We start from the raw sequence: 23,760 nt of genomic DNA, 5'->3' as shown, positions 1-23,760 counted from the left end.
GAAAAGAAAGCCTCAGATTAATATTACCATAGAAGAAAAAGCTTCAGAATAAGCACAAGAGCTAGCAGCATGGGCAGATCTAGCCACAGTAGTTAGGGAGCATACAGATATATCCCTGAAGAGAGGGGGTATGGGAGGGAGATGGGGACTTTTAGAAGAGAAATTGAGATAATAGCAGTAGAGGCAGGCAGAAAGAGGAGCAGAGGTAGGACATAAATAGGTAGAAAAACAGTCATTATTACTTCTGCTATTAACTGGACTGTTTGCTTTTTAATGCAAATTGCAATTCCTAAATAGTCACAAGCCTCCAGGAGTGGTAAAAAGAAGTGAGGCACCAGGTTTCATGGCACTTGTGATAAGCATCAAGAGAGCAAGTAATATGGCAGAGCTAGAGCTTATTCTTAGACTTTCACAGGGCTGCCCAAATGCTGATTGGGAATACTGACCTCGTTAAAAACACTTTTCATAACCAATCCCTGTGCTTGGTGTAAGAAGGAACCTTATTAAAGAAGACGCAGCTTGCCAGAATAAGAGAATTCACTGGAGGTCGTTTTGTCAGCAAGAATGGGCCATCTACTTGTAATTTATGATACAAAACACACCTTATTCTTTGGAGAGGATGAGAAGGGCAAAATGAAAAGCCAGCAATGTGTAAGAGGCACCTCAGGTACAGCTAAAGTTGAGTTCCTGATATCCAAACTGAGTGTACTATAATTAGGTGAATATAAAATTTGCCACTGAAGGGTGGCTTTTGAGAGCTGGTCTCTGTTTCCATGTCCTTTAGATGATGTAAAGGAATTAACTCTACTTTTTTTTGTTTCTTGATTTCCTCCATCTTTTACATGGCAACAAAGGCATGAGATACTGTTCAAAAACATCCCAGAGAGTCCTACTATGGAATGTCATTGAAAAGGTAAAGTTTAGCATTACATCGATTCTCTCTTCTCTTTTGTTGCTTTCTCTGTGTACTTGATACAGCTTTTTCTTGGTTTTGGATATGAGATTTTATTTCTTGACTTCAGCTTGGTCTTTGCCTTTTTCTTGTCTTGTCTTGTCTTGTCTTCCTCTAATGAGGAATGTCCCTTCTTTCTGTATCTGAAATAGCTCCCACTTCTGGAATATTTGTTGCCTGGATTGAAAACTAGCATGCCAATGCAAAATCCTCCAAAGAGTGATTTTTACCACACTCCATCAATCTGATATGCAAACTAAATAGTTCTGAGGCACCTGGAAAGAGAGTCGGCTGCTTCTTCCACAAGGGGGGGTCCCTCAGAAATAGCCTCTTTTTGCATAATTTCAGTAGAAGTGAAATTCTTTTCTTGTAATGTGTTTCCTTCCTGTGGCCTTAAAAATACTGCTCTTCCAGCAAGTACGCATGATGCTTATGTAGGTTTCATCACCATAGTGCTGAGCCATCCTCCTGCTGGACCCTGCAGAGGCAATCCAGGTCTGCAGCTGGCACCTGACTGTAGTCGTGCTTCCAGGGAATTAAGGCTCAACCAAAGGAAGAGTGGTTTTTAAGCCTGTTTTATTTTATGAAGCTTCTTAACCAGCATGTGTTGGCCCCATCTGAACCCTTAGCCTTGGTGCTCTTGTGGTAGGCTCTTGTGGTGCCTGCTAGTCTTACCAGATCTTTTTTCTCATCTTTGTCCCAGCCTTTAACTGTGTTCTTGTCATGCCCTTCAAGTTGATCTGCCCTCATCTTCTTCCACCCCATGCGCTGTCCCACTCACTAGCTTCTAACACTGATCCTTCTTGATACTGCTGTCTAGATACATCCTTGGCTTCTCCAGCTGGGACCTCAACTTGCCTTGCACTTTGCTCCAATGACACAACTTCATCCTAACCTGCACTGGCTACCCTCATCCTGCTCGTGCCTTCCTGGTACTGAGGGTCATTATTGTGTCTCTAAGAGGTAGGGATGTCCTCTGTGTATAGGTGGGAGGAATGTAACTCTTCAAGCTATTACTTGCCTCACCCCCTGTTCCACTATTTATTATTGAATTGACCCTCTTCTGGAGGTTATTCCTCCCTCAGCTGAGCTATGCCAATAGCCTAGGCCACCTTCAGCAACAATTCATGCTAAAGTAGTTTACTTTTTGCTGTGGCAGGCTATACATGCTCATATAACCCCAAATTGCAGAATGGCTGCAGAAACAGGAGAGAGCTCATAATGAACAGCTGATGAGCAGAAAAATCTCAATCCACTGCAGATACTGCTAGGGGGTTATGTGTCTATACCATTGCACATATTTTACAGATACTCATAGAGTCTAAGGCCAGATCTACAAAGTATTTTCAAGGGAAGAAAAGCTCCAACCTATCTCTTAAATCGCAACCTATGTGGCTTCCATGCAGACATGCAGGGAATCTGTGATGGAGCAGGAAATTGAAATAAGCTTCCTTGGCAACAAGTAGGTACTCTAAATTGCATCTTTTAAAGTTGGAAGCCAAGTCAGAAAAACAATTTGCAAGTAAGCAATTTTATTCAGCACTGTACATCAATGGAACAGGGAAGGAAAGTTCTAGTTTAATTCGAAGTGTAAGAATTTCTGTGAAATTGCAGGCGCTACAAATTAACACTTTAATAGGAGCCTCATGCATTGCATCCTTTATGTCAGACTCCAACTCGGGTTGAGAGAGAGAATTATTTTGACATCTGAGGAGGACACAGTGTTCTTTCCGCATATAGATCAGGTTGTCTGTGACAGGTGAATGAAACTCATTTGATTTTTTTTTTTTTAAGATGTCTGGTGGACAAAAAAGAAACAGGAGCTCTTTCACGCTTAAGTGCTATCCTAGGAGTCCAATTCAAATTACAGAGCTCTTGGGTCTCTTTGACTGCATGCTTTAGTCTTGATTTGGTGAAACACTTCAGCGTGTGCTTAAGTTTGGCTGTATTCAGAACAGCATTTAAGGGGTGTCTAGATCACAAGGCTTTCCCCAGGTGCTAGTTGTAATTTCCATTCATCGATTCTGCCAGCCCCAGTTGGTCTAGCTATCAGAAGATATTTATACATACATTTGCATACCTTACTATCAATGTATACTATTTCCCTCCCTTGTCTGCTTAAATGGGTGCCACAGACTTTCTGTATTTCTAATTAAATATTTCTAAACTGACTTCACACTGCTTCTATGAATTTCAATTTCTACATTTTTCCTTTCAGGTTATTCTTAGCTAATTTTCTCATTTAAAGAAAAATCATTCTCTACTCTGAATATTGGTGTTGGAGACAGTTCTCCTAAACTCTGCGAGGAAGCAGAAGATGACATGTCAGGAAATCGGACTCAGGCTCCACTTTATTCCAACAAACAGGACATTCCCCTAATGGCACTGTCACTTCTCAGACTCTACAAAGCTCTGCAGCGATGTGCAATGTTCTGCCCTACGTCCCCCCATGCACCCTCCTTTGCCTTCAGTGACAGACTAGTCTGCTTCCCATCTTTAGTTTCCATGTTAACACATCTCTTCTTCTCAGTGTCAAGGTCTGTCTCACACTGGTGAGCAGCCTGACCTGCCAACGCTTGTCATTTGATCCTACCAATGCTTTGTTCTACACTATTGTAATGTTCAGTAACTGTACAGAGGTCAAGGCCTCAAACGATCACGTCTGTATTTGCAAGGCATCCCCACCTTGTCTTATCATGCAAATCCTTACATGAGCAGCGTTTTGCATATTATCTCTTGTCTGTGCAAAGCTAGCATCTGTGCTCACAGAACCAGCAGAGGGTGATTTTGTATTTGCCAAAGGGTTTGTGTACATTCACTGGTGTGGTGTCCTGAGAAATAGAACATAAGAAGTGGCAGCAGAAATCAAGAAGCTTTGTTTTGGAAAAGTCCGGTAACATTTTCATTCTCCGTTTAGTGCCCCCCCCCCCCCCCCGACGCCTTGAAGAGAGTCCTTAGCTTAAAATGCCACGTGTATGGAGAAGCTTCTGGTTTTGTGCTGGTTCAGGGAGGAGACGATAGAGAACAGGGAAACTCCAACAGCTGGTGAGATAAAGGTACTTGAGTAGATGGAGACCTTCCCTGTAATTTAGAAAAAGAAGTATCTGTACCCTTTTCCAACGAATCTTGATGCTGTGGTTGTTTTATAAGAGTATGTAACACCTAATTTGCGGAACATTATGATTTCTGTGACTCTCTCTTTCACTTTCTGTTCCACATATGGAGAAAGGCTTGAAAAGCTCTCACAGGGCGTTTTAAACGTTCTGAAACAAAAACGCAGAAGGATATTCAATATTCAACAGTGAGATTTTTTTTTCCTTTTAATTTGTCTTTACAGAAGCAGAAAACCTTGAAACAAAGCTGCCCCATTCATTATTCCCTGCTTCCTTTCAGGCACATGCTGTGTACGTGGGAAAACTGAAGCCTGGTAGTCTAACACTGGATACGTTCTTCCTCTCCCCCAGCTTGCCTCAATTCATATTTAGGATTTTAACAGATCAAGGTGATATTTCAGGTGGAATGATCCTGCCAACAGCTTTACCCTGGAAATCCAGCGTGGGTGGCAAGGAGAGAGAGAGAGAGAGATCATGGAGGCAGCAGCAGTGATCATGCAGATTTCAATAACAGAATCCTAATTCTGTTTGGGGAAAGTGCCTGCAGTGCAGAGTTGTTACAACGTGCCATTGTCACCCCCAGTGCCCTTGCCAGCACATGAAAGCCATGTCAGCCCGTGTCAGCCATGCTTGAACAAGGCATAAAGCACCCTCCATTAGAAACATCTAAGGAACCCTGGCAACTGCAGAGATAATGATTTACTCTATTTTCTCTTTGTTCTCCTTGACCGTCTGGCAAGTGCGTAACTGTATTCATGGCATTCAGGGGAGTCTGACCTGTTCATGCTAAAAGAGGTAGTGGAGAACAAAAGGCGCCATGGACTCATTCTTTCCTTGAAAGGGAGAGCTCCACTTGCATTTGCAGCAGCCTAGTAATATGAAAGATCATTCTAAGGTAACAAATATTTATTACCAGGAATAGAGACAGATATGTATACGATCATGGAACATTTAATTATCGTTAGCAAGTCTAAGACTTTTCCCTGGGCTTTCAAAGAACTGATTGGAACCAAAATAAGAGAATGTAAGCATAAATCAGATTTGTGCCCCATGCTCTGCTGTTTGGATGAAGAGTGCATGTCCCTTCTAAGGGTCACACTTGTGGTTTATTTAATGTTCTGCTGCTGTTGTATATGTCCTCTTCTTTCATTTTTTGCATCTGCAAATCGGCAAGTGTGGGAGGTGAGCACCCCTTTATAAATGACCAAGGATAGCATCTGTGCATCAGTGGAGTTGCTGTTCACATACAAAACACAGACTGAAGAAAGATACAGCTAGGGAAGGCCAGCAGTTGTCACCAGTCCTAAATACTATTTAAAAAACTTAATGCAACTGAATTTTTGGACCAAAATAAAATGAGGCTTCCTTTCATTTGCCTTTTTTGGCCTTCAGATTCCCTGAATACTATATTTTTTCTTCTCACAACGATGAAAAGTTGAATTTTATTGTTTTAATGTTAGCTAAGATGACAGGAACCTAGAATCTTAGATGGTTATAAAATCTTGGCACTAGGCAGTGCAAAATTCAGCCTGAACTGCAGTCTTTTTCCTGGGGATAAGGCAGCATTAATGTTCAAAGATTTAACCAGACACTAGGAGAAATGTGTCTGATAGGAGACACAATATGAAGCAAGGAGTCTCAGGATGGCCATCATCTCTGAAGAATTTGGTTCCCCTTCCAGCTTAGCTCAAACAAAATGAATATGAGGATTGTCTCAATCCCAATTAGCTCACATCATAGCCCAGTACAACTGACAAGTCCTGAAAAGATCTGAGTAGATTCTTCAGGAGGCAGAGCAGCGTGTGTTTCTGTTCAGTTAAATGTCAGCTGAGCACACCTGGCACTTTGGAAGAAACGGCTCTCTGGAGAAGATGAATGCTGATTCTGACAGAGAAGCAGAGGGTGAGAATGGAGAGACGCAACCAGCTGAATTTCTTAAATGTTCCTGAGCTTCATTAAAAATAATGGTGTTCCAAGAATGTAAAAATAAGAAACACTTCGGTCAAAACTTTTAAGTATGATTTTACAGAGCTACAAGCCAATTTCTCTGTGCAGCATCTCTAGCTATATTATCTGCATTTGGTCAGAGACAGAAGAATTTGAAAAGCATTTACAACACTCTCAAGACATTTTAACGTCCATTCATTTGGATCTTTTAATTTTACACTGAGGGGAAGAGGGAAGAAGAACCCCCACTTGAACTTTGCTCACTGGAAAAGTAAAATCATTGCTTTTCCAAAAAACGGAAGGTGAAAGCTTTGAACAAGAGCTGGCTAAATTCATACCAAAGGTGCTGAACTTTTCTCTGTCCAGAGATCTTAAGCATTTTGTACTGCATCCTGATATTTCCTCCAAATTAACTTAAACTGGCATTCTGACTCAAAAGCTGAAAAATGTTAAACTTGACACTCTACTTGTTTATTCTCAGCTTAGAATATCCACAGCCACCTCTTTTGTGACTTCCCTGTTGCTGTTGGCTTTCCACTTAGATCAATTAGATGTCCTTTCCCACTATTCTCAAAATCTCTGCTGGCCCCCAAGTGAAGAAAACTAATGGTCTCCTTCGATGCATGCTGAATGCGTTCTGCCCGGCTCCAGGGTTTCTGCTGCTGCTAATGAGATTTTTCTGGAGGGTTGTGAAAGATCATTAAGAGGTGGCTTCTGAAAGCTCAATATTAGTTTTTCAGTGTTTAACTAGGGGTGCCTTCTCACTGCTCAATGCTAATAATAGCAGAATGGTTACCTCGCTAGCAGGAACGTCAAGGATCAGCTCGCTGGTAGCAATACAGAGGTCCTTCTACTAGATTGGGTGGTTTTGAGCTTTTGATCTGATGAAAATGTAAGTAATACTTGCTGGCTTGTATCAAGGTGATTTATGGAGTTGACTGCTAGCTAAAAGAGCTGTTAGAAGCTGAATGGCCTCATAATGTAGCCTGGCTGCATCTAGAGGGAGTTCCTGCCTTAATTACATAAACAGTCCAGAGGAGGGAAGGGAGAGAATTACTCTAGAGAGGTACTTCAGGAGAAATCCTTGTTCTTGAAAAAAAACTGAGTGGTACTAACCCTTGTAGTGGGCCTGGGAAAATGGAAAAAATCCTTAGGAGACTGGTAGCCCCGTGGGCTACTGTTTGTAGGGGTGGTTAGGGAGCAGAAAGCATGGGGAAAAGAGCAGGCCTTGATATTCCCTCCTGAAATAGGAATGGTAGAGAAAGTCAGAAGAACCTTGGGGAAGAGAATGCATTAGAGCTTGGGGAAGAGAAAAGAAAAACTCCTTCAGGGATGCTTTTTTGTTATTATATCCAGAAAAGGTTCAAGAGATTATGGAAAAAGGCTCAATTGTGGCCTTGGAAGAAAAACTGCACTTGAATAGAAAATGGCATTTGATCATAACAGGAACTTAAGGTCTAACATGCTAATTAACTAAGCTTTAAAAACTGGTATCCCTCAACAGAACTGTCCAAACGCTCTGTGCTGAGGGATTTCTAAACATCAGGTCTGAAACAAACCTATGTCCTCTTTTTAGAAATGCAGCAGGTAAAATTTCTACAGTGCTGAAATTCTGGGACTTGAATTCTGCTTCACTCCATGTAAAGCAGTGGGCAATGGAAGGAAAAATTACATGGCGGGTGTATTTTTAACAGTGGCCTGTTGTCAAACACTTAATGTTTCTAGTACTTTAACTGAAGAGGTGGCTAATTATATGACTGTAATACAGATATGTATAATATTCTCCAGGTAAAAATGAAATGCATAAGTAATCATATTTTTTACCTAAAAATCCAAGAAGCAGGTGAAAAATCTCAGGATAACCTAGGGCCAGAGAAGTATTCTTACAATTTTATGGAATTAATAAAGTTCATGGCAAGACACCAGATGGTGATTATGATGTGGGACAAAAACTTTCACACCTCAAAGGTGCCACAATTCACCCTTGACAAACCAATTAGTATTTGCAACGCAGCAGAAATTCCCTCAACTACAATGCAGTTTCTGGATGTGAACAATGCCCTGACATCTGCGTGCTTTGTCATGTTCACAAACAGGTCACAAAAAGATGTCTGAAGTCAGGAAGCAGCTCATTGTCCAAGTCTACAGGAAAAGAACGTGAGGCACTCTTATGCACAGAGTGGAAAAAGGCACAAGCCGGGACTGTGCATGGCATTTGCAAAAAGGTATGAGACTGTCAAGGTGTTGCATGGCTGTGCATGAGGCTACAGGCTGCCAGTATACTCTGAACAACAGGAGCACTGATATCATCAGCTGCAGCTCAGAAGAAATCTCCATCAGGGCAACAGACTAAATCAGTGGACAGCTGGTGAGTGGACTTGGCTTGTAAGCAAGCAGGACATTCATTCACGTTAATCATGGCTTATGCTTTGGGTAGTTCCAGAAACACAGACTCTAGCACTGAAAACAAAACTTTGGGCACCAGAGTAACAGTGAAAACTGGGTCTTCAGTCGTGAGATTACTTCATTTTCTCTAACAGAAAGGATAATGTACAGACAATCTTACTAACAAGGAGAGGAGGCCAGAATAGTTACACCCGAGGATGTCTTTAGGGCACTGGGAAGTAGCTCCCAAGGAATCCAAAAGATCCCAAATGACCCATTATTGCTCTTAAGACAGTTTTCCCTCCTCCTGTAAAGGAGCCAAAGGATCCAAAACTCACTGGAATTAAATTAACGTGAGCAGAAGTACTGACAGAACAGGTATGCTCACACATCACTGGAGAAAGGAGTAAGTCTCTTCTGTGGGATTTACATCAGAGCATCAAAAAAGTAAAAATTGAAATATTTCCATTACCTAGAAACAGAGACCTTTTTTCTTGGTTTTATCAAGTATTTTCTTCTCTGCTTGCTGTGTCAGCTCTGTTTCTGGCCTGGTTTTCTTGGAACACTTAGGTTTTCCTATATCTAATGCTTGCCTTAGGGTACAGTTTTAGCAAACTACCAGTTGGCATGTGTTGGGCACCCAGGGTATTTCCCTTGGAAACAGGCTCTCCAGTGAAATCTGTTCCACGCTGATAACATTTAGATCTGAGGAAAAACAGCAGAAAAGTAAGGCCAGAGGCCTCTGGCAACTTCAGAGAGAGCCAGAGCTCCTGGCTACAGCTGCTCAAAAGAGACTAAATTAAGTAGAAAAGGAGGAGGCTTTCTGAGTGCTTTTTGCCTTGGAGGAAAGTTAAAGCAGTGAGATGCGCAGGTAGCTTGAAATCATCACTTGCAAGCCTGCGAGGGTAGAAAAACATAAAGGAACCTTGGTGAGGCAGCTGCCACAGGGAAACTCATGTTTAGCCTAGCTATGTGAGTCAGCTATTTAAGAGTGATACTGTGCATAAATGCACAATAGACATGGAGTGCATAGGTAGGGGGTGAGGGAGGGAATTAGAGAAGCTGAAGGTTTGGAGACCCCCAAAAAAGTGTTCCCTGAGGTAAAGTTAGCACATATTTGTGCAGACTGGAAAAAAAAAAAACTATATGCCCTTGTTCTATTGTATTTTTCTCACTTGGCTGTTAGAACCCGAAGACAGAAAACAGGAATGCCTACGTAATCAGATGCTAATGACAAGGTAAAAGGTTTGCAGGGGAAAAGGGAAAAATAAAACCCACTTTGGAGCTGGGTCCCAAACTCAAATGCTGTTTCATGCACAAGATATTGCACAGCTCTTGATAGGAAATGATGGTATCAAAGGAACTGCAAAAGTATAGCCCTGCCTTTGTGTAAGTCACTGCATTTGGCCACGTATGAAGGAGAAGTAAGTGGCACTTTCCTCTACAAACCAGAAGCAAATGAGGTAAGCAGGCTTAAGATGTTTATTTTGCCCAGAAAGGCCTAAAAGAAACAAGAACCATAGCAGATCGAGAGACTGCATCCCTGCTGTGTTGGGGCATGTTTGTGGGTTTACTGGACAGCTCCAAGGCTCACTGAACGTTTATAGACAGTAACTGACTTTGTTTTCCTGGGAAAGGAAGATGCAGGGGGCAATATTCAAGAACTTCTCTCTGGGATCAGCTGGAGCTGTGCTAAAAGCCTCGTATTCAGACAGACTGATAGTTTAAAACACAAACACTGAGCAAAGTAGACTCCTTAGATCTGAGCATTTTCTAAAGATGACGTATGCTGAATCACACCAGGCATCTGGGTTGTTTTCACCCCCTTTCTCACCACCCATATGCTCAGAGTGGGTCCCACTAAGTTTCTCCTGCCAGAGCCCTGTCGGTGCTCCTGAGGCTCACGGCAGACAGCAAACACAACCGACGTTTTCTCTGTTCTCATTCTCACAAGCAGCCTTCCTTTTCCTCCCTGGCCTTTCATCACCAGCTGAGCCATATTTCTGTGATCCATGTGTTTAGATATTGCAAATCTTTGAGAATCTGATGGGGTTTTCTGGTGTGATCAATCATCTGTGAGTAAGGAACTTAGATGAAGTTGTCAAACTCTATTTGCTTTTTCTCCAAGGAGAATATTTAACCTAACTCTCTTAAAACTAGTGAAAGGCTGTGTGCCTTTCCAGCCTAAGGGACTAAACAGTCTCCAGTCAAGAACTGAATAGTTAAGGATATATTTTAGGCATATAGTAGTTAATGGGAAAACTTACTGGAACCAGAATTTAGCCCATGACATTATGGAAATAGAAGTAAGAATTGCATGCCTGAAAAATCAGGACCTTCACACTGATGTTAAATATACAAATTCTTTAGAACACCTCATCTAAGTGCTCAGTCATTCTGTTTTGCCATGTTAATTAATTCGGAAAAAATAAGACCTTTCCTTCTCATATTGTTACTTTCCCTTCAGTGTACAGATAGTTGAAAAATGGGAAAAAGTCCTGTGTTTTGATACCTGTGAGTTTTTTTAGATTCAGTTGAACCCTCCTGCAATATATGGAAACTTACTAAGTTATTTTTTGAATAAGTTTTAGAAATTGTAGCCGAAATGTTTTTGGTAAATTAATGATTGAAAATGCCATCTAATTTGAAAGGCTGAAGAGTTCAACTAGTTAAGTTGGTAAAGCCATCTTTAGAAGGGAAGAAAGTGAAAGACACTTAATAAATCTGAACCATCTCCACAAAGCAAAAGCTGGTCCTGAAAGTCCTACTTACTGCCGCTACTGCCTATAACCACTGCGCAGAACAAGCACTGAAATCTCTATGATGACTTTTCCTAAAACTTTGCGCATCAGCATCTGGAGAGGCTGCTCAATTCTGAGGATAGTGAATTTATGTCTAAACTGCCTTATGGGGTCTTTCTGTCAATTAAAGCATTTTAGCATTTTGTGGGAGTTCCCTCACTGACTGTGAATGGGGATCACTACCCAGGCAGAATGAACCTGCCATGGCTCTTGATGCTTTTTTAGAGTTTGATGCTTTCAGCTGGGGAACCAGTTGTGCAGAGGTGTTTCTTTCCCTTGAAGAGCGTAAGAATGAACCCCTTGGGCACAGGGGCAGCCAAATATCCGTCTTTGTTAGCTGTGTGCAACAGCAGGAGGCCTAGTTGTACGTGTACACTGTAGGCTGCTAACTTTAGAAACGGAAAACATAAGACGAGGGGAAGGCAAAACAGACTGATTAAAGGGCTGTCACCTCATCTCTCTAGACTTCAAGGGAGTCATCAAAATCAAGAGCATGTTGCAATTCTATAGGTATGGCATATGTGAATTCACATTATGGAGACAGGAATACATCGGAGACATGGACACACTTGTAAATCTCTTGTAACCGCCGGGAGTAGGTCTGGATGACCAATCTCCTCACGTGTGCCTGAGTTTTGCCCAGATGACCACAAGCTTATTAATGAGCTTGTTTACCCCACATTGTCAGAAGGGCAGCCAGTGTTTTACAATTACAGCACAGCGAGAGTTCCCACGCGGAATACTATAACGAATGTGTTTTGTATTGGCTGGTTAATACCTCCACGGATCACCACTTTTATTTCCATTCACTTCACAACCTTTAGTGTTAACCAAAATTTTGTGTCTCCAAACCTGCCCAGCAGTCAGCACTATTAGCCTTTTACTCTTGTAAAGTCATTTTAAGATAAGTCACACAAAGTCAATTCAGGCTGAGCGAGAATTTAACATAGGTTCTTCACCTGGTAGATTACTTCAGCTAATCTGAATTACTGCCTTTCAAATTAAGTGTAATGTGCCTTGTTTGTAACTTTTGCACTTTACATATATTTCCTTCCCATGTCTAAGGTAAAACCGCTGTTCTTAATCTCCAGCATCCTCCTGCTATCTAGCAAATGATCATCTAATTTACTACCTGGGAGCCAAAACCCTATTTAACAGCAATTCCCTGGAGAAAGCAACAGGTTTAGCAGCAAACCAAATGACAGAAGTCTGTTTTGGGGATCTGAAGAACTTGATTTAAACATTTCAAAAGATTTGTTTTGAGGACATTGGGAGCTGTGTGGTACAAAACTCATGAGACCAATTTTTCTATGAGAGGAAAAAAAAAACCCAAAACTAGTTTATTTAATACATATAGAGAGAAAAAGCAGACCTTATAAGGAAGCACTGCAGTCTGCAGACATCTTGTCAGTCTTGTTGCCATGCGATAGAGGCATCCTGTATTTTCAACACTGCTGTCCCATGCTGGCGTGTTGGAAGGTTGAGTGGTATCTTAATCAGAGGCATTAGTGGGCAGCCACTAGCGTGGCAAGGCAGACGGCGCTGCAAAGCCTATCTTTGCTTCAAGCTAGAATGAAGCTGAATCCCTGCCAGTAAAGCTATTTATTCCACATACATTGTGGGACTGAAGTGCAGAGCTCTACCAATGGCTGTCTACTGCTGCCTGAAATCAGTATGTCACCAGGGGAAATCGTGTCTGGTAGGACAATCGCCATCTTGATCAACACTCCACACAGACTGAATGAGGAGATCACTGCTGCTAAAAGCAGAAGTTATTGCAGATTGTCTTGGTGCATCAGCATCAGTGACTGAGTGTCATACAGGACCACGTCCAGAGAGGAGCTGCATGCTTTATAATCCTCTCTGAACCCAGGGGCTGCAGAGTTGAAAATGAAAGGGTTTTATTTTGCACTGTGGCAGGGAAGCTGGGCAAATATTTGGGAAAAGGTCAACGGGCTATTTGTAAAAGCCCTGAAAAGATGCTTTTATAATGTCAGCCTTGCAAATGCTGAAGAAGCTGTACAGTCTGAAGCACTGACTAGTCAAAGGTTTCATACCTGCTTTTAAAGGTGCTGGCTCTGTGGGAGACATGCATTACTTTAGCCAGTCACTGTTCAGCCTATAGCATGCTTGAACTCTTGATCTGAAGTAGGTGTCCTGCAGCTACCTGGGTAGAGGGGCTGCACTGGAAAACGTCAGTCCTTACTAAAATAAGAAAAAAAGGAAGCACTGTGGGGGAAATGATGATTAAAAATAAAGTATTTTCCCCCTCAGCACAAAATCTAGGTAAAAATGAAATCCAGCACTTTCTGTCTTTCTGCATGTCTTGCTGAGAGCCAAGTATGAATTCATGTAATTTGTTTTTCTGTTAAAAAATGCAAAATAAAAAAGACTTCCACATTTATTTTTAGTTCACCTCATTAAATTTAATGGTTCTTATTAAGATTAAATTTGGCCACGAGCATAGATTTGCTTTGAGAAGTCCATTGTAAATAATAATGGATCTATATTCAGCTTACTTGTTTTAAGATGTAAATGGGATTAGTGGGTTTTCGTTGTGAAGTTTTTTGCAGTGAAAAGTGATTTTTTTGGCCAAAACAAAGGTTTTTAGTTTTGCATAAATTCCCCTTTAAAAAAGAGACCTCGTGAGATTGACATTTTTTTGTTTTTGACAGAGGGAAAAAGAAGATAACTTTCTAGGAATGAGGTATCTTTTTTTTTAAATAAAGATATTGTCTTCACTTTGAAAATTAAGTGCACGTATTTTTTCTACAGAGATCTTCAGTAATGGTGCTTTGTTTCTTTCTTTTTTATTTCCAAATACATGCCTATGCGGAAGCTTAAGAACTCCCATTAAGTGGGTATTACTTATTCTAGGTCTTGAACAGAACACAATTGCTCGTACTTTTGTTTCATTAAATCCCCATACAAGTATACCTTCTATTCAATTTAGGATCATGAAAGACACAGGGATTAAGAAACCTATTTATGCTGACTAAATTCTTTGGTAATTTAAAATGAAAAATATTATCACAGGTTGGGTGCTACATTTACCAAGTTTTTGTCTAACTTGTTCATTATTTGCTTGAGAGAATCCCTAGCCCTCCTTATGAGAGCAAGGAGGTTTGACAGTGATTGCAATCGCCAAACCAGAAAGGCAAGCACACATTGCCATCCAGAGTAGGAGAAAATGCAAGGCAACTCAGGAATTCTGAAATTTCTTGTTAGAGGGGCTTTGCTGAGAGAACAGCTATGTGTAAATATTTAGGAGGAACAGCTCAAGAAGAGAAGAGAGAGTTCAGAAAGATTCACAGGAAGCGATCCAGCACAGTATCCTTTGTGCTGAAAATGTGTCTAAGGAAGAGGCCAAGGGGAAAAGGGAGGGAGTGAAAGACAGGTTGTGAGAAGTGGCTGGGCTGAATGGCATGATGCAGTGAGCAGAGACACTCTGGCTGTCTGTTTCCTCCTGCCTCTAAAGCAGCAGGACTTTGATGCATCCTGCTTTAGTTACAAGAGTGTTTTCAAAGGCATGGGCCTCCCTCATCCAAATGTTTCTCTTCCCAGCAACAACTACCCTGCAAGACCCTGATGTTTTGGACTGCTGCGGCTGAAATGTGAGAGGAGCATTAAACACTGTAGGAAGGTGATAGCTTTGCAGGCTGAGGTGGGAATGGGGGCACTCTTTCCATAAAAAGAAATCCGTGCCGTCAGATGGAAAGAGGATGATTTTTTCATTCAGCAAAACACATCTGACCGTGTAAGATGCTTCTGATGATTCCCCGATCAGCAAACGCTGTATCTAAAATGCATTAGCATGTCATCTCAGGGAGCCTGGACTTGAGAAATGACCACTCAAGTGTTTATAAAGGTGTTAAAACCTCTTGGCACTATCATCTTTTAGATTTTTTTCCTAGCTTTGCAAAATGTATATTTTTTAAAGTGATTACTTTCTTCTATCTGAAATGGGACCTTGGTAGATACTTTTAAGTTACTATGGCTACCTAGACCTGTCTGACAGCAAGGAGGGTCAAGCTGACTCTAAAGGAAGGACCAGGTAATCCTTGCCCAGGTAGTAAAGGACATGGATGTGAAAGGGAAAAGAGAGAAGAAAGAGCAGAAGGACACATGAAAAGTCAGAATAAGAGACTGGTGAGGGGGCATGGGGGCGCCTTTTCACAGTTATTTACCTATCTGTCGTAGCAGACTTTTCATTCATCTCTGCAGGACTCATGACTTCTAAAATTGGTGAAGGAAACATAATTATCCCACCTTAGTGGCTGAAACTTTCCATAGAAGTCAGTTTGAAGCATTTTCCATTCCAAATTAAATTAGAAGCAGGCCTTTCAAAACGGTTGAACTACGGAACGTCTCAGTATGATGCTTTCACACACATGTGTGTGTTTTCTGCATGCAGCTGGCATTATTCCCTGCCTTTCAGAAACCAATCCCCAATCTTTTCTTCAAAGTCCCACCTCAAATCTCTGTAGTGTTTTGAATTTCCAGGCTAGTTTTTTAAGGCTGGTCTCTGAGTTAACAAGCTAGACAGGTGTTCAAGAAGAGAAAAAATCTACATGCTGAGGTAAATCATAGATTGAGCCAGTCTAGGATATTGTTTTTGAAACTAGAGGATGACAGAACGTAAGACAAGCCTCAAAGGGAATAAGATCCTACTTACACATTTGGTTTCATCAGAATGTGATAGATGTCTAGCAGGAGACACATGTATAAAGAAGGGGGGAGGGAGCTAAATGAATACATCACTCCCTGCGTGTATGTTTTTCAGTTTTACGTGTTATGTTGTTGTATGCCTGTTGAGTTATCAATCTACATGCTCAGGATTGGATTGATGCAAATATGCATCCTGCAGCTCTTTTTCTTTTCTCCCCATTTCTGTGATGATGGAAGGATTTCAGGTGTGTGAAGGATTCTTTGGGAAAAAAAAAAGGTCAAGGTCTTATTTTTGAAATGGAAATGAACCCAGCAGCAGGTATAAACCGGAACCTGATTGCTTTGCAGTTTCTGTCACAGGAAAAGAGAGCTCTGCAGATAGGGTGCTCTTGTACGCCGGCATGGTAGGGGTCTGATATATTTCAAAATTGTCACTTTAACTTTAATGTGTTTTTTATATCTATATGCTTTTCTCCTCTGTGTTGGCCAGAGGATTCTTCTTTCAAGGCTGTGAAGCGTCATCAATATTCTTGGGTATAGAGTCGCTGTAGGGGAATTAAAATGGGATGTAGCCCTCTCTTTCCTCACTAGCGCTGCCTAACGAGATCTGTGTGCTCCTGATCATGAGATGGGAGAGCCATTGCGCTGCCACAGAGCCAATGCCTCCACATCAGGGCTGCATCTGGCCCCATTTACGAATTGCTCTCATTTTAGAGAAACTCATTTGCTGGCCCTTTATTTTTCAGATGCGTCCCGGAAAATGAGAATGGCTGGATTATGCCTGTATTTTTGCAGTAGGATTTCCTCTCCAGATGTGCTTCAGCTTTGCTGAGCGGAGTAAAATTATTCCCCCCTTTCCTTCCTCCCCGAGATTCAGGGCCCAGATCTCAACCTGCAAAGAACCTGAGCAGGTTTGTAACAGAAATGGCTAGTATTTTAACTGGTAATGGGTTTTGTTGACCAAAGAGACAATTAAACAAAGCATATTTTGCTTGACTACAGTTTTACAAAAAAAAAAAAAAACACAAGTGGATAATAGTCTTCCACATTTTTCTACAGTATCTTTGAAAGTTCAGTGAAAAATTGTGGAAAAAAAATCTATTTTCCTTTTATTAGCTGTTAGGGCTGAACTGGAATGACGGGGGACAGGAAGGGAGATGATCGTGGTCTTTACCCACAAATTGAAAGAAAAAGCCTATTTTAAAAGGTCAGAAAAAAAGGTGTCAGATTTTTAAGGAGTCCTTCTGAATCTTAGTCCGTAAGTTACTGCTAGTCCCTGGGAGAGCATTTTCTGTCCTCTGCATTAGTAAAGGCAGCAAAATCAGGCATTAGTCCTTGAGGCGATGCTAGCAAGGATTAACAACTGACATTTGGATTGGATTCTCTATAAATGGCTGTTTGTCATTACATGATGTGCATTGTTTAAGACTTTGTATGTGCCCCCAGAGGCTGAGAAAATCTGCCATTTCTTGTAGGAATGAGTGAGCTTTCCAAAGTAAATTATATGAAGTACAATATTTCAGGCTAATTTTGAGCACTGTGTTTACTTTGGAAGGTTGCAAGCTCTTTAAATCTGCTCCAAAATAGTTAAGCTAGAGCTGTCTGATGAAGCATTTTAGGCTTTCTGAAACAGAATTATGTGAGAAATTGCTTTAAAAAAAGTCAGCAAAAATGTTTTCATTTATAAGTCTTGCCCTGCGCAGTGTAGAAATATTTACTTACTGCAGAATCAGGAGACAAAAATAATTTCATAGGTCAGACACCAGATCTCTAGATGCTTTTTCTCAGCACCTTCTTTCAGAAAGGCTTGTCCCAGGAAGTCAGAGTCACTCTAAGCAAGAGCCCAAACAAAAGAGAATATGTCTGATTATTGCGTTACACTGCTTATGATGACTGATAGTTCAACTATACTGGGAACTAAACTGGGAACTCCTGGTGAAGGCACTGGGACTGCTGACTTGAAGGCATGCCTTGGTGATTCAGCCCGGCTGTTAGACTCCTTCGCAAACACATTTTGCACATTAAATTGTTTGCTTTGTTTCTGACGCCAACCCATGGTAGTGGCTGCAAAGTGCTGTTAGCAGAGGTGAATGGCACAGAGAATTACTGCGGGGCGTGATGGGAAGCACAGACAGGTTGACATGGAGATGTATGTGGCCAAGGCAAGGGGCCTGGGAAGAGCTGCAGCTGCACACAGAGCTGGGAGGCTCTTCACTGGCATTGTGCACCCCAGCCCTGGTCCGGCTGGTGCAGGCACAGCTTTGCAAGGGATGGGACACAGTTTGGCCACAGAATTTGGGGTGAGAGGGGAGGTGAGGGGATAAAGCAGAAAAAAATCACCTTGACTGGAAACAAAGAACTGGTTCTTTTCATTTCCAGGTTGTATAATCTTCCCTTTCAGTTCTCTTTTCCTGCCTCTACTCTCTCTATCAATAAAGGTTAAGCAAGTTCTTCACTGAAAATGTTATGAAACAAAGAAGAGCATTAACTCTGTAGCTAAGTTGAAATGAACCTTTTCCAAATAGTTTTCTCTTCTTTAGGATGCTCTTGCTATACTTGCAATTTGGTCCCAACTCATAGACTGTGTAGGTACCTTGAGCTGAGTAAGAGCACTGCACAGATATTGGGGTAGGGTGCTGCACAGATGTGGGTAAGAGCACTGCGTGGATGTGTCCATCACCCTGCACAGTGGTCAGGACTGGCTCTGGCTGCCCAGCTGTGAAGCAGGGAATGGGGGAGAAGGTGCTGCGCGCCGGGAGTGAGGGCTGAAGGCAAATGCTATGTGCCTAAAATTCACCCACTGCCTCCTGGCTGTCAGGCAGGCTCTTGTCAGTGCTGACAGCCTATTTCTTTCATGAGCATCAAATTAATCCCAGCATCAAAATAAATCTCAAATTGAACCATGACTGATAAAGAATCCAAAACATGTTCTTGTTACCTTCTGCATGCATCTGTGTCTTGTCTCTCCTGGAAGGGCTCCTTAACCAGCTCTCCATGAAAAAACAGATGGGAAGCAAGTGAATCTAGCAGTCATCTTCCCCTCTAGTGTCTTAGCTGCTCCAGGCTGTGACACATGGAGGCTCTCAATGTTGGAGATTACATGAGAGTTTAATTAAAAAAAGGGGACACACATGTTTCTGGTAGTTGTGTAATTAGTGCAACTGTTAGTGCAACTCAGTAAACTGTGACTGATCTACAAACCCCTGGAAGAAGGGGTTTATGGAAGAAGGCTCAGAGGAGATGGGCAAGGTGAGGTGCCCATGAAGCTCAGGAATAATGTAGGATGTGACTCATTAACCACAGCTGTTGCACAGAGAGCTGACTTTATCTCAACACAAAGGGAACCAGAGGGTGACCTTTGTTTTAGATAAGCAGCTGTTATCTCTTGAGTGGATCAAGTGGTCTAAATGTTTCCCTCTGAGATAGCCAGACCAGCATGAGGGGGAAATGTATATGTGGCTCAGCCCAACATAGAGTATAAAACCCGAAAAACGATCAAAAGAATTTCAAAGTGAGCAACGGGCTTGAGCTGGCTTCAACCCATGTATTCCTTCCCAGCGACTGGGGACACCCAGTGTTGTGACAGTGAGCATATTATAGGGACTGGTAATGGGGATTACATTGTTATTTTGATTGAACTGTATATTTCAGCTGTATATTACTGCTATATTTTGCTAAGTGTATACACTTGTTCTGTGATTTCAGTATATTGCTATATCACTCTGCTGAATTAAAAATCCCATGTAGCATCAAATACCTTCAAAGTAGACTTTTATGTTCAATATTACTCTCCTTATGTGGAATATCTAAAAGAACCTGGTCAGAGAGTACTGGACTCTGACAGCAAATCCGCCACTGTTCCTTATGCTTTTTATAGAGGAAGTTATAGAAATGACAGACAAATTTTAGTAAACAGCAACTTTCCAGGTTTTGGAGTCAAAGCCCTTGCTGGAGTTTGTAAAAGCTGACAGTGGTCCATCCCAGGATGACTTCAGCTTAATTCCCTGTCTTTAACCTTATGTGGCCCTTGATTCTCACACCTAGAACAATGGATTTGTCCAAGGCACTGGCCGAGAGAGCAAGACTATCAGTTGAGAAAGTGTTTGTGAACTGGTTGCGTATTAACTGTACCTCAGTGTAGTTCTATTTGGAGCCAAATTAATTCTGTTTTCATCCCAAACTTTTATGCCTCCACTGTATTGATATCAGAAATACAAAGACTTATGAAAACTTGCAGAAAACATTGAGAGAGAAGAAGAAAAGGCCTTGCATCATTTAAAATTTCTTCTCACTTTAAACTCTCCTCTGTGCCTGCAACCTTTCGGAGGAGTGCTGGGCACGATGGGGAAGATTGCCATCTCAACACTGTAGGAGGGTGAGGAGGCAAGGAGAATAAAAGCAACAAGATAGATAGAAAAAAATATCCGCTCCGACTTCGAGAAATATCCTAAACTTTGAAAGCTGTATCTGTGCTTTCACCTGGAGGTGAGTTTACCTTCTCTGAAGCCTGAGACATGAGTCCTGACAAGCACCAGACCACCTTGGAGAAGAGCAGCCTGTTTGTACTTCAGAAATCCCCAGCTGCTGAAGATGAGGTAGACTAGTGTGCTGAATAGTAAAACCTCCTTGTTGGTCACCTTGGCCTAGCTGTCTGTGAGCTGCTTTGCTGGCCCAGAAAGATGACAGACAGCAAATAAATACTTCTGTATTCAGTCCATTTGATCCTGAGACATTTCTTTAGGGAGGCTAAAGGAAGAGAAAAAGAGAGAAGCGTCTTTGTGTGTAAACGCTTTCATCCCATCTCAAGTTGACAATTTCCCCTTGATTTAAACCCAAGCCATTGTTTGGACTAGTCCAAACTCTCCCTGCCGATCTGACTCCACTGGGAGAATTGTAGGGTGGTGGGTGAAGTTTGATTATAGAGAGTCAGCTTTCTTTCTGTTGCTCCTGCATTCATGCTCGTCTCCTCTTTTTTTTTTTTTATTGAATTCTGTGTTGAGACTATGTGCATTTCTGCCCCTTTAATCTTCCACTTTGAATTCATTTGCAAAGTGATAGATCAGGTCTGTGTTTCAGGATGTGTCAGTGGGACCATGATAATGCATCTCAAATTGTAAAAGTCTACATCTTAATTGATTACCTGCGATCCTCCCTGACCAAGTCCTCTGCTACAAATTCAGCACCAGGGGGCACAGAGAGAAAGGGGTGGAGAAGGGAGAAAGGAAGGGGAAAGACCTGTAAGAGTTTGAAAAGGATTTGTGTTAATTCCTTCAAGATGTCCCTGTGTGATGTTTCTCAGTCAATAGGAGATTAGATTGAAGAGAGGATAGCCACTGTTAATCCTCTTCTATCCATTCCCACAATAGGTATTAATATAGGAACAAAACACACACAAACTTAGAGAGGACTTTTCATTCCCTTTTTCTCTCTTTTTTTTTTTTTTCATTGTATATCAAGGAGAGCACTGAAGGTCAGAGTCTTTTTGGTCTCATTGTTCCCAGGAAGGTGGTAGTGTGTGGGGGAACTCAAAAGTCAAGTGAGTGCAAGACTGCAAGGCTACCAGGTTCCCTAGGGCTGGTGTTCCCTTTAAGTGCTGGGCATAACAAGAGGGAAACCATGCAATTCAATCCTTGTCATTACCATGAATCTTCTTTTTTTTTAAACGCATTTTTGCTAGGAAAAAAGTTCCATTTCTCCCTTGCAGTCACTCAATGTCAGCATGAAGACTAAGGAGTAGTTTCTGTCAGCCAGAACTAGGCATGCTGTGAACTACTTCAATTCTAGATAATCCATCTGGTTTGGTTCTCTCATTTATCCCCTTGTTAATGCACGTCTGACTTACTGACATGCTAGAAAGGAAGAGGAACGTTAATGGCTAGTAACTGGCTCCCACCACGTGCATTAAGTTGCACCATGCTAGAGGTTTTCATGCCTTGCCTGAAATTACTTTACAGAGCTTCTGTCTTCTTGCCCAGTCTTATGTATCTTCCCCAGAGGAAGAACATATGCTCTAAAACAGGTCAATGTGCACATCTTTTCTTGGATGGCAGACAGGTGTGCAGTGAAGAGGGGGAGAAAAAAGAAAGGCCCTTCATTCCTCCACCTCTTATTTTTCCCCTGTATGAAAAAAGAAAATAAAAGGAAATTAATGAAACCATTAATGCAGGATTCAGTAGGCTCAGCTTAGATTTGAGCATCCTGATTCTTGATGGTAAATTCTCTATATTCTTTCATTGTTAACCTTTGCAGAAGACTGAGGTTATGATAATACATGTTTCTATAGTGACTTTTATCATAAGGGACTGAACTGATTCACAAGCATTAGTTTAACCTTGGAATAACCTTCCAAAGCAGTAAGTTATCACTTCCCCTCTTTTACAAATGGGAGAGCAGCATTGCAGGGCATTAAAGTAACTACCCTGGAGTCACTCGTAGCCTGTGGCATAACTCAGGACCTACACACACACGTCTCTGGACTTGAACTACTGCTTTGAGCCCAGGGCCATCCTCCCTAGTACAGTCCACTGCCAGAAAAAGCAAAAAGTGGGACTTAGTTCCTCAGTTCCACTTTGTGCAGTTACAGTGGAAAGTCTCTGCTTCCTTTGCTTTTAGCTAAGTCTGTTCCCGGTAGGGAAATAAATAATCCATTTGCTGTTTCTGTCTGACATACCGTCTAACATGCATGACTCAGACATCTAAAACACAGGTGACCAGAAATAGAATCTATTTTAAATATATAATTGTCCAATTTCTTTTAAGATTCTGGAAAAATATTCCCTATGACACAGAGGATCTATAAGTAGGTTTCATAGGTGCTGCCTGTCATTTTCAAGGGGAAGATTGATAAGGGCTGACCTCAACTTCCTCCACCGCCTCTCTCCTTCCCCTTTCCTTCATGAATGTGTTTTTATACTTTCTCCCAGTGTCTGACTTTGATGAGCTCACTGTCGGTCTCCAGTCTAACCCTGCCAACACTTGATACATCAGCTATCCACAAAGCAGAGCCACGCAGTTACTCCAACAGAGGAGATAAGGGTAGAGCAGCTCAGTGGTTGGTTCAGCCCAGTAGTCCTGGACTCTTTCTGTGTCTACTGCCCTGCTCGCTGGTAGGGGCTATGGAGTGGGAAGGGATCACAGATAGCCTCAACCCATCAGCATCTATAGACCAAGCTTCAGCTGCTTCTTTAGTTGTATGCAAACTTGGCAAACTCAATGGGTAGCTCAAGCATATTGTTACAACCGCACGTAACAGCGTCTTCTCTCCCACCACCCCAAACTACATTCTTTTAATTGTTTAATTAATTTATCTTATCTATTTTCCTAATTTGTGTGGGTCACAGCTAGGCAATCCCTCATCATGTAAGTACCAGTCGAGTCCTGAAAACCAAGTCTTTTTTGTTGTAAGCAGTGGCATGTTTTCAGAGAATAAGCAGTTAAAGCACGTTCTCCATAAAAGCAGATAAGAGCAGGCAGCATCAGATACTGGCCTAATTCAAATAAAGACCCAGGGTCCAATTGTCTTCCTTCTCTGGTACTTAACCCTGACGAGGCTAATGCCACCAGCTGCCTTTTTTAAAGTCCCAGTGCTCTTGGGGAGATCAGCAGATGGAATTCACTATGATTTTTTGAGTTATTCTGGCATCTATGCTCAACTCTCTTTCATTTCTTCCCTTTGCCCAGTCAGAGCTTTTATCCAATCTCCTTGTTTAATCAGATATACTTGCCACTTTGCTCCGAAGAGCTCAGATATATTTTCTTTCAGGTGCAGCTTTATTGAACAATAAATTTCACCCTAGTCATACATTACACTCTTAACCAATTTAAGTTTTCTGTTCTTTATGTTCAGGGGCCGCTCAAAGGAAAACTCTTCCTACACTCCCTTCCTCCCAAACCA

This window comes from Struthio camelus, chromosome 1 (assembly GCF_040807025.1).
Source record: "Struthio camelus isolate bStrCam1 chromosome 1, bStrCam1.hap1, whole genome shotgun sequence".
Taxonomy (NCBI): Eukaryota; Metazoa; Chordata; class Aves; order Struthioniformes; family Struthionidae; genus Struthio; species Struthio camelus.
This window is presented reverse-complemented; position numbering follows the sequence as displayed.